We start from the raw sequence: 11,730 nt of genomic DNA on the forward strand, positions 1-11,730 counted from the left end.
CGTGCTGGGCGTCCCCCCGCATGTCAGGTAGGATGATCGTAGCTGTGCTAAATTTAGCACAGCTACGATCAACTCTGAATGACCCCCATGTACTAAGAGAGTGATAAAGTGTATGGAGATAAAGTGCCATCCATCCAGCTCCTGTGTTTTCCTAAACACACAGGTCTATTTACTAAGCCTTGGACGGAGATAAAGTAGCAGCCAATCAGCTCCTCACTGTCATTTTTCAAACCCAGCCTGTACCATGACAGTTAGGAGCTGATGGGCTGGTACTTCTCTCCCTCCACTTTATCTCCACCCAAGGCTTAGTAAATAGACCCCACAGCCTGTAACATGACAGTTAGGGGCTGATTGGCTGGTACTTCTCTCCCTCCACTTTATCTCTGTCCAAGTCTTAGTACATAGACCCCTTATTGATTACTAGAAAAACTTGTCAATTATAAGAAAAAATACAAACCTTGCCGTAATATAATATTATACATTTTCAAAGTTATTCAGAGATTTGTAACTTATAGAAACACTTCTTTAATTCGTGACGCCTCAAAGATATCTGTCTGTGAAAATAACAGTATACGTTTTGTAACAAAACATAGAAAGTAATGGAGAAGGTGACGTGATACAGGAAATCCTGAACGCAGGACACATTGGTGTGAAGCAGCTGTCAGTATCTGCACACGTATTCATTACATGAATATATGGGGTATATTCAATTGAAGTCGGATCCATTCGGAATGGATCTGGCAAGCCCTATTCAAATGAGCGGCCAAATCCGACTGTCGGATTTGTCCGCTCATTGGTGTCCCGTCCTGCTGCTGTTAGCGGGTGCCGGGGTGTAGCTGTCAGCAGCAGCAGGGGGGAGCTATCACGGGGGACCCGCCAGCGGCGGCCGGGGGTACCTGTCAGGTGGCTGGTGGTACCTGTCAGGCGGCCGGGGGGACCCGTCAGCGGCGGCCGGAGGAGACATCTGCGGCGGCTGGAACACTCGTCAGGCGGCCGGGGGGACCCGTCAGAGGTAGTGCCCTGCAGCCGGCCGCACCGCTCCCCAGTCTCATGTCCCCAATACGACTTTTTTTAAAGTCGGATTGAGATGGCCGAAAAAGGGTCCAAAACGCCCTGTTTTCGACAGAAGCACGTGGATCGGCAGCTATTCCGCCGATCCACGTGCTTTTTTCGACAAGTCGAATTCCTCAACTTGTCGAATGATTTGGGTTTATATTGAATAGGTCGGAACCTCTTCCGACCTAAAAAAGTTGAAAACTGACGTCTTTTCGACAGACGGCAGCTTTCGACTTCAGTTGAATATACCCCATGGTGTTTTCATTTGATGGGGAAAAAACCCAGGACCCTCCTGCGAGACTGAACACTGTGTCCTGTGTACTGCATAGTAACGTGACTGTGGGGCTGATTCTAAATTGGGAGCAAAGCAAAAATAAAAAATAAAACTTGGTCGTGTCCAAACTCAAATCTAAAGTGCAGTGCGAAAATAATCCTGTCAGGCATTTGTAGCCTGCATGCAAAAGCAGCCAATGATTACCCTGCGTGCAAAAAATATGGGGGTCATTCAGATCTGATCGCTAGGCAGTGATTATGGCTGTCCTGCATTCAGATAGTCGCCGCCTACAGGGGAGTGTATTCTTGCTGTGCAGAGGTGCGATCGCATATGTAGCAGAGCTGTACACACTGATTTTGTGCAGGCTCTGCGCAGCCCAGGACTTACTCTGCGATCACATCAGTCTGATCAGAACCGGGTTTGACGACAGACACCCTCCCTTCAAACGCTTGGTCCCGCCTGCATTTTCCCAGACATTCCCTGAAAACGAGAAGTTGCCACCCACAAACGCCTTCTTCCTGTCAATCTCCTTGCGATCACCCGTGCGAATGGGGGGATAAATTATTTGTCACTTCTAAATGTAGACATTTATTACCTATCTCTTCCAGACAGGCCGGGAGTTAGGCAGGCACCAATGAAACTTACACCACCAGCTGGCACCTGCAGCAAGTTATCCAATGGGGGTCATTCCGAGATGATCGTAGCTGTGCTAAATTTAGCACAGCTACGATCATTCACACTGACATGCGGGGGGACGCCCAGCATAGGGCTAGTCCGCCCCGTATGTCAGTGCTGGCCCCCCTCCCCCCCCCCCCCCCGCAGAAGTGCAGAGGCATCGCACAGCGGCGATGCCTTTGCACTTCAAGAGTAGCTCCCGACCAGCGCAGCTTTAGCGTGCTGGCCAGGAGCTACTCACCGCTCCCCGGCCCGCAGCGGCTGCGTGGGACGTCACGCAGCCGCTGCGGCACGCCCCCCCCCATTCGGTCCGGTTACGCCTGCGTTGGCCGGACCACGCCCACAAAACGGCGGCCAAACGCCGCCGTTCCGCCCTCCTCCGGCCAGCGACCGCCTCTGCCTGTCAATCAGGCAGAGGCGATCGTAGCGGCCCAACGGCCTTCGGGCAGTCTGGCATGCGCCGGCGCATGTGCAGTTCTGACCCGATCGCACCTCTGCGATAAACTGCAGCGTACGATCGGGTCAGAATGACCCCCTTTATTCAGCTGCAGGGATGAGAAAGCAGTCTTGTAGCTGTATGTTTGTTCTTGTGGTTATATCTCTTTATTTTTAATGTCAGGCTGGTTGACGGGAGGGTGCATAGAGTGTTCATTTATTCCCTTATTTCCTCCACTCTGACATTGCTGCTGGGGTCTGGGGGCAGTGACGGCAGCTTTACAGAACCCTGGTGGGTGTTTGCCCTATTTTCTGGGTGTACTGAATCTAGTGGCTGTGTCCTTGGATGCAGCTTCACTGGCTTCAGCAGCAGGGCCGGTTCTATGTTTTGTGGCGCCCCGGGCAAAATATGGGGGGCGTGGCTTCAATAGGGGGCGTGGTCAACGCGCTGAAAGAAAAAAGAAAAAGAAATAAAAAGTATACTTACCATCCCCGTTCCTGATCCAGACCCCCTCCGCCGGCGGCGCCGCTCTTCTGCTCTCCTCTTCGATCTATGGGAGAGACGTTATTACGTCTCTCCCATAGAACAGCATAGACACTAGAGGTCAATTATGATCCCTAGTGTCTGTGCCACTGTGCTGTGCGGTGCGCGATGACGTCATCGCGCATCGCACAGCAAAGGTCCTCTAGACGAAGGGAAACTAGACCGTAGCGTCTAGTTTCCCTTCATGGAGAGGACCTTTGCTGTGCGGTGCGCGATGCGTCATCGCGCACCGCACAACTAAGGTCCTCTCAATGAAGGGAAACTAGACGCTACGCGTCTGGTTCCCTTCCAAGCGGGGGGCACAGCAGGGCACTGCGGGGGGCACAGTGGCGGTTCTTGCCCTGGTGCGGCGCCCTCCGGATGGCGCCAGCGCCCTCCGGAAGGCGGCGCCCCGGGCAAAAGTACCGCTTGCCCGTGGCAAGAACCGCCACTGTTCAGCAGCATGAGTCACCCGGCCACCCTGAGTGACCTAAGGCTTGCTCAGATAACCCGGCGGTGCAGCAGCGGATCAGTGAAGCCGGCAGGAGGCGTCTGTTTGCTCAGCATTAGCATATTATCGCACAGCTGCTGTGTATGAAGATGCATCGGCTGTGTGAACTGCATCCATCTTTCAATCAGGCCCATTGTCGTTTCAAAAAGTGACACTTCACATATTATTTATTTATTAACAGTTTCTTATATAGCGCAGCAAATTCCGCAGCGCTTTACAACTGGACACAATTAGAAGATAAAACTGGGTAAGAGTCAGAGGTAGGAAGGCCCTGCTCGCAAGCTTACAATCTATCACATGTCAACATTGTGTTCATGGCCACATTCTGCAGATGCCTACGTGTTCAATGGCGATATTTCATCAATGTCAACATCATGACTATCACGTTCAAAACTGCAATCCTCTTCTATAGCTGATGTGCAACTAGTCCATGAGCTACCTGGTGTGAACCGTACGCACAGATCTCTAAACGTGCGCCTTAAATGTGCCCTGTGAGATTAGATCTACATAAGCAGTGGCGCACGGAGGGGGGGGGGGGGGGTTCTGAGTACCAAGAAACCCCCCCTGATGGACCAAATTCTTTTTTCCAGAGATGGAGACAGCTATGTCTCCGTCTCAAAATAAACCGCGATTGCAATCACGAGAGCTTTTCCAGCAGAGCTCAACAGAATGTCATGGACGGGAGAGCTGGGGAGCTGCTGCGCGTGCTAAACCCCCAGCTGCTCCTTTGTCCAGCTCCTCACATTCTGAAATGTATGGGCCGGCTGCCGCCAGTCTCCTCCTCTCAGCATTAGGTATGTTTGTGTGTATATATGTACAGTAAACACACATATCCAACAACATCAATCTGCTGGCTATAACAGAAACCTGGCTCTCACAATCTGACACAGCCACCCCTGCAGTACTGGCACATGGTGGTCTCCACTTTACACACACTTCCAGGCCTGGTAACCATAAAGGAGGAGGAGTTGAACTTTTACTTTCCCAATCTTTCGCATACACTGTTCTACCACAGGTTCCATCACTCACATTTACATCATTTGAAGTACATTCCATTAGGGTTTACTCTCCTTTCTCTCTGCGTGTTGCAGCTATCTACCACCCACCTAGGCATCCCAAACAATTTCTGAAAGATCTTTCTGCCTGGCTCACTCACTTCCTATCCTCTGACATCTCCACCATTATCATGGGTGATTTTAATATTGCTATTGATTGTCCAAAATCTGCTGCTCACGCCTCCAAACTACTCTCTCTAACCTCCTCTCTTGGCCTCTCCCAATGGACTGTCTCCTCTACTCATCAGGAGGGCCACTGCCTTGATCTATTATTCACCAGCTTATGCTCCGTCTCTGAACTCACTAACTCTCCTTTCCCTCTCTCAGATCACAACCTTATCACCTGCATGCTCTCCACTGTTAATTCAAGCCCTGTGTTGCTGAAGTTCTCCAATCTTCCTCAAACCCGCAGAAATATTAACACATTTAATCTTCAAGAACTTTCCACTTCACTCCAACAACTGCTTTCACCTATTTCTGCATTCACCTCTCCTGAGATGGCTGTATCACACCTGAACGAGACTCTAGAACTAGCCCTTGATGAAGTGGCTCCAGCTACCCATCACATTCCACGTAGGCCTAGATGTCAACCATGGCGCTCCAAACTAACAAGACAACTACAAAAACTCACACGTAAACTTGAACGTCAGTGGCATAAATCTCGTATTTCAAGTGACTTCCTCACATATAAGACTGTCTACCACTCTTATAGAAATGCCCTGGACACTGCCAAACAAACATATTTCCAAACTCTTATCTCTGCTCAAGCCTCTAACCCTAAACGACTCTTTAATACATTTAAATCACTTCTGAATCCTCCCTCACCTACCCCACCAGCCACTATCACAGCACAGGATCTTGCTTTCTACTTCAAGGAGAAGATTGATAAGATCCGAGATGAAATGGTGTGCTCTTCGGCAGCCAGTGACCTGCTCCGTTCTTTACCTGAACCCTCTGGCACTCTTTCTTCATTTGATCCCAAAATGAAGATGAAGTATCATCACTCTTCTCATCCTGCTTCTCTACTACCTCTCCTCTTGATCCTTAACCCTCACAAATAAGTAAAGCTCTGTCTCTGGTGCTCATCCCTACCTTAACTAACATCTGTAATCTCTCTCTCTCTCTACTGGTATTTTTCATTCACTCTTCAAGCATGCAGTGATTACTCGCATTAAAAAAACAAAACAAAATTCTGACCCTAATGCTCTCTCAAACTACCGCCCTATCTCTCAGCTCCCTTGTCTCTCTAAGCTACTTGAGAGACTTGCCTACACTCGACTCACACACTTTCTTAACTCATACACTTTGTTGGACCCACTTCAGTCAGGCTTCCGTTCCCAACATTCCACAGAGACAGCACTGACTAAAGTGGTTAATGATTTGGTCACTACAAAGTCTAAAGGCAAGTTCTCACTACTTATTCTACTAGATCTATCTGCTGCATTTGACACTGTTGACCACTCTCTTCTCATACAGACACTACAATCCCTAGGTCTTAAAGACACAGCCCTTTTCTTGGTTCCTATCCTACCTATCTAATCGCTCCTTCAGTGTTCGCTTCTCTGAATCTACCTCCTCTTCGCTACCTCTTTCAGTTGGAGTACCGCAAGGCTCAGTCTTGTGTCCTCTGCTTTTCTCTATCTATACCTCCTCTCTTGGTAAACTAATCAGCTCTTTTGGATTTCAATCTGTATGCAGATGATACTCAAATCTACCTATCCTCCCCTGACTTGTCCCTATCTGTACTGGACCGTGTCACTGAATGCCTTTCTGCCATTTCATCCTGGATGACATCTCGCCACCTCAAACTTAATATTTCAAAGATAGAGTTAATTATATTTCCACCGGCCAATAGTAGTTACCAACCTCATATCTCTATCACTGTTGAAAACTTGACTATCTACTCTACCTCACAAGCTCGCTGCCTAGGTGTCATCCTTGACTCTGATCTGTCATTTGTTCCCCACATTCAATCAGTCTCAAGATCATGTTACATGCATCTAAAAAAACATATCCAAAATACGACCATACCTTGCACAAGACACTGCTAAAACTCTAATCCACGCTCTCATTATCTCCCGCATTGATTATTGCAATAGTCTCCTAACTGGTCTTCACAAAACGAGACTCTCACCACTACAATCCATTCTGAATGCAGCGGCGAGGCTAATCTTCCTCGCTAGACGTCTGCAGATCCACTCTGTCAGTCCCTCCATTGGTTACCTGTATTCTACTGCATTCAATATAAAATACTTTTACTCACATACAAGGCCATTAACCAAACTACACCAACGTACATCACTTCGCTTATCACAAAATATCTCCCAACCCGACCTCTTCGCTCTTCACAAGATCTGCGTCTCTCATCCACACTCATTACTCGCTCCCACTCACGACTGCAGGACTTTCATCGGGCTGTGCCCACTCTGTGGAATGCCCTCCCACGTACAATAAGACTCTCCTCTAGTCTCCAAACCTTCAAACGTTCCCTGAAAACTCACCTCTTTAGTCAAACGTATCAAATTCCAGAACCGCCCACATAACTTTCATAAACCTTCCTATCAAATTGCATCCACTCTGCACAGTCCACACATATCCTCACATGTCTTTTCATTCTTCACTTTACCTTCCTCTCGAACCCGGTTCATCATTGCTCTGTGACCATATCATACAGCCCACCAAGAACCTTTGCAATCTGGTGGACAGCTATGCAATAGATAGCATCTATCCTTGTGTATCCATGCCTATTTCCCTATAGAGTGTAAGCTTGCGAGCAGGGCCTTCCTACCTCTATGACTGTTTGTTATCACCCAGTTTGTTATATAATTGTTATTTCCAATTGTAAAGCGCAACGGAATTTGCTGCGCTATATAAGAAACTGTTAATAAATAAATAAATAATAATACAGTATGTGTGTGTGTGGTATGATATGTATGATTTTGCAATGTGTATGTGATTGCAGTGCTATATGTGTGGTATGATATGTATGTTTGTGTAGTGTACTATGTATGTGTGTGCAAAGTTTGTGGTGGGCTACAGTATATGTGTGTGTGGTATGCTGTGTATGCTCATTTTGTACTTGTATGTGTGTGTGCAATGTGTGTGGTGATCTATGTGTGTATTTGTGTGGGATACTATGTATATGTTTTGTACTATGTATATGTGTGTGTGTGGTGTGCTATGTATACTGTGTGTGTGTGTGTGTGTGTGTGTGTGTGTGTGTGTGTGTGTAATGTGTGTATTTGTGTGGGATACTATGTATATGTTTTGTACTATGTATATGTGTGTTTGTGGTGTGCTATGTATACTGTATGTGTGTCTGTCTGCGTGTGTGTGTGTGTGTGTGTGTGTGTGTGTGTGTGTGTGTGTGTGTGTGTAAAATGTGTGTATTTGTGTGGCATGCTATGTAATCTATATGTGTGTGTGCTTTGTATGTGTATGCAATGTGTGTTGTGAGCTACAGTATGTATGTATGTATGTATGTATGTATGTATGTATGTATGCAATCCTATGTATACAGTATTTCTGTGTGAGTGTGTGTGTTATGCTATGTATATGTATGCAATGTGAATATGAACGTGTGTGTGTGTGTGTGTGTGTGTGTGTGTGTGTGTGTGTGTGTGATGTGCTACTGTATATATACGTGTACAGTACGGAAATCCCCTTCAGAAAATCCTGCGTTTGCCCCTGGTAACAGGTGTGAATTATGTTATGAACTCCTGCTGGTTTTGTAGATGTCTGTGATTTATTGTATACAGAATATCCTATTTGCTTTTCAACTGTGTGCTCAGCATGACAAAAGCATCAGGTGTCAATTCACATGAGATATTCAACCGTATCTTGGGAATTGTACCTGGTGACTGTAATTGTAATTAGATATAATACTGCAGTAGTATAAAACCTCAGAGCAAAGTTGCAGTAAAAGGGAAAAACATTACTCAAAAGCAGAGTGCATGCATAAATAACGCATTTTTTCACAGATATGCAAAGCTATACGCTTCTGTATATGTGTATACCTCTAAATATAAATTAAAATAAGTCATCATTTAGCACACACTTGCTTACTATCATGTTACGGGAGACTCCCAATTTTTTAGGCAGTCCCCTCCCCCATCCCGCTTACTTCAATAGGATGAGGAGATTATACTTGGGATTTGTGGTTCTGTTTAGAGGGGGGCGGGGCTAAATGACAAATTTGCATCATTTAGCCCCACCTCCTGTCAGCAGACTCGTGAATTGCAGCATTTTGCCGCGGCGGGGGCAGGGCTTAGTGACGACACAGCCCAATGTGTCCTGCAGTGTCTCTTCTCCGGCCTTCTCCTGGAGAGACCATAAAAGTGGGTAAGTATGCATTATCATTGTGTTCTTGTACGTGTCCTGTTTTAGGGGAAAAAGATAACCTCCTAACCAGTGACGGTTGCTCAGTGGGGGCTGTAGCTCAGACCACAACCAGCAGAGGGGATGCTGTTTAAAACATACCTGATCTGTATCTTTATAGATTTTAATATCTACAAGAGTCTGCCTGGAAGGTACGCTCCACAGTAATCAGCGCAGTGTATCACTGCAGCCAGGACAGAGCAATCAGTGACTATCTGCCCCCCAGACTCCCATTGGCTGCAGCCCCCACTGAGCAACTGCCACTGCTCCTAACCGGAACATGCACACTAAAGCTAGGTTGGCCCGACAATCGGACGATTTTTTTTTAGGAAATTGTAGGCACCAATATCTGAGTAACACTTGAAGATTTTTTTTTTTTTTCAGTTGCCAATTTTCTGCCGCATTTGCATATGTTCGCCCACACATGGAGGATGGTATAGTGACAGGAAAACATAGGAAATATGGGCAGATTATTGAGAACGCACACACACTGCTAGATATCGGGACATTGTGGCTGAGATTTTTGGTTTAGGACAACAGATCGCAAAATCGATCGCTCGTGTGTGTGGCCCAGATTTTCTAGCATTATTGCCGAAACGTTCGTCTGTACACAGTATATGATAATTCCAGCCGATGTTCCAATTATTGGCAAATCGGCCCTATAATTGTATAGTGTGTACCTGGCTTTACAGTATGCGTTGGACTGCATGTGTCACATTTGCATGAACACACACCTTACTATCCTTTGCTACGTGAGAATGCGCTTTCGTATCCCCGTCGCCCTCACTGGTTGCACGTGTAAATGCCGACATTCCGTATGACATTGCACTCTTGTACTTGCATGCACAGAAATCACACAAGTCATGCACACGGGTGTGGTTCATTAGGTCGACATGCATTGGGTTGACCACTGAAGGTCGACATGCATTACGTCGACATGGTCATTAGGTCAACATGTACAAGGTCGACATGAGTTTTTTGACTGTTTTTGGTGTCGTTTTCTTCGTAAAGTGACGGGGAACCCCAATTAATGCACCGTGTCCCCTCCCATGCTTCGAGCAAGGAGCCTCGCTGCGCTCGGCACCGATTACCATTCCCAATTGTAGTCCACGTGGATTGTTAAGTATGACAAAGGTGGAAAAAAATAAAAAAATGTGTGAAAAACTCATGTCGACCTTTTTGCATGTCGACCTACTACATGTCGACCTAGTGACCATGTCTACCTAATGCATGTTCAATAGAACACCCGATATATCGGCCAGTGTGTACCCACCTTTACTCTCTCTGCACATGTTACATCTGCCCCCACCTGCAGTGCACATGTTATATCTGCCCCACCTGCAGTGCACATGTTATATCTGCCCCACCTGCAGTGCACATGGGGGGTAATTCCAAGTTGATCGCAGCAGGAAATTTTTTAGCAGTTGGGCAAAACCATGTGCACTGCAGGGGAGGCAGATATAACATGTGCAGAGAGAGATAGATTTGGGTGGGGTGTGTTCAAACTGAAATCTAAATTGCAATGTAAAAATAAAGCAGCCAGTATTTACCCTGCACAGAAACAAAATAACCCACCCAAATCTAACTCTCTCTGCACATGTTATATCTGCCTCCCCTGCAGTGCACATGGGCCCTCATTCCGAGTTGTTCGCTCGCAAGCTGCTTTTAGCAGCATTACACACGCTAAGCCGCCGCCTACTGGGAGTGAATCTTAGCTTATCAAAATTGCGAACGAAAGATTCGCAATATTGCGAAAAGACTTCTCTGTGCAGTTTCTGAGTAGCTTGAGACTTACTCTTCCAGTGCGATCAGTTCAGTGCTTGTCGTTCCTGGTTTGACGTCACAAACACACCCAGCGTTCACCCAGACACTCCCCCGTTTCTTCAGACACTCCCGCGTTTTTCCCAGAAACTGCAGCGTTTTTTCACACACACCCATAAAACGTCCAGTTTCCGCCCAGAAACACCCACTTCCTGTCAATCACATTACGATCACCAGAACGAAGAAAAAACCTTGTAATGCCGTGAGTAAAATACCTAACTGCATAGCAAATTTACTTGGCGCAGTCGCACTGCGGACATTGCGCATGCGCATTAGCGACTAATCGCTCCGTTCCGAGAAAAAAATAACGAGCGAACAACTCGGAATGACCCCCATGGTTTTGCCCAACTGCTAACTAATTTGCTACTGCGATCAGGTCTGAATTAGGCCCTGAATCCGTAACTGCACAGCCCCCAAATGTTTGAACCTTTCCTATCAGAAAGACAGACATTCACTGTCTGGCTGCAGGATGGGAAGCGGGTAGAGAATGCTGCACTCTGATTGGTGAATGATTCTAGTGTATTGGGTGACTGGGGGGGGGAGGGGTATCAGTAACTGCACCTATGACCTTTCCTGATTACAAGGCCTCTTGAGCTCTTGCCTGTCGCCTATAATAACTTGCTGGCAATCTCCCCCAGCGTAGCATTACTCCTGTTTACAATGAGCAGCTATTATGGGGAAGTGTGCAGCGGTAGGAATCTATGGGGAACCAACAGCTGTGTCCTCATGTACTATAATTATGATCTGTACTGTTCTGTCTAGTACAGTCCTTTAGGAATATGTGCTTCATGCCTGCTGGTTTACCAAGGCCAGGTCACTAAACACCCAATCACATTACATATAGGGACCTGTGTATTGCAGCACAAAATGAGTTACCATCCATTGATTCTTGGTATCCGTCATGTGGGAAGACTAGCGTGCTAAGGACGGGGCTGTCGTCCTCCTGACACATTCTCCATCTCTAAAGAGTTTTTAATACTCTTAACAAATAACAGTTGACTTC

The sequence above is a fragment of the Pseudophryne corroboree genome, chromosome 12 (assembly GCF_028390025.1).
Source record: "Pseudophryne corroboree isolate aPseCor3 chromosome 12, aPseCor3.hap2, whole genome shotgun sequence".
Taxonomy (NCBI): domain Eukaryota; kingdom Metazoa; phylum Chordata; class Amphibia; order Anura; family Myobatrachidae; genus Pseudophryne; species Pseudophryne corroboree.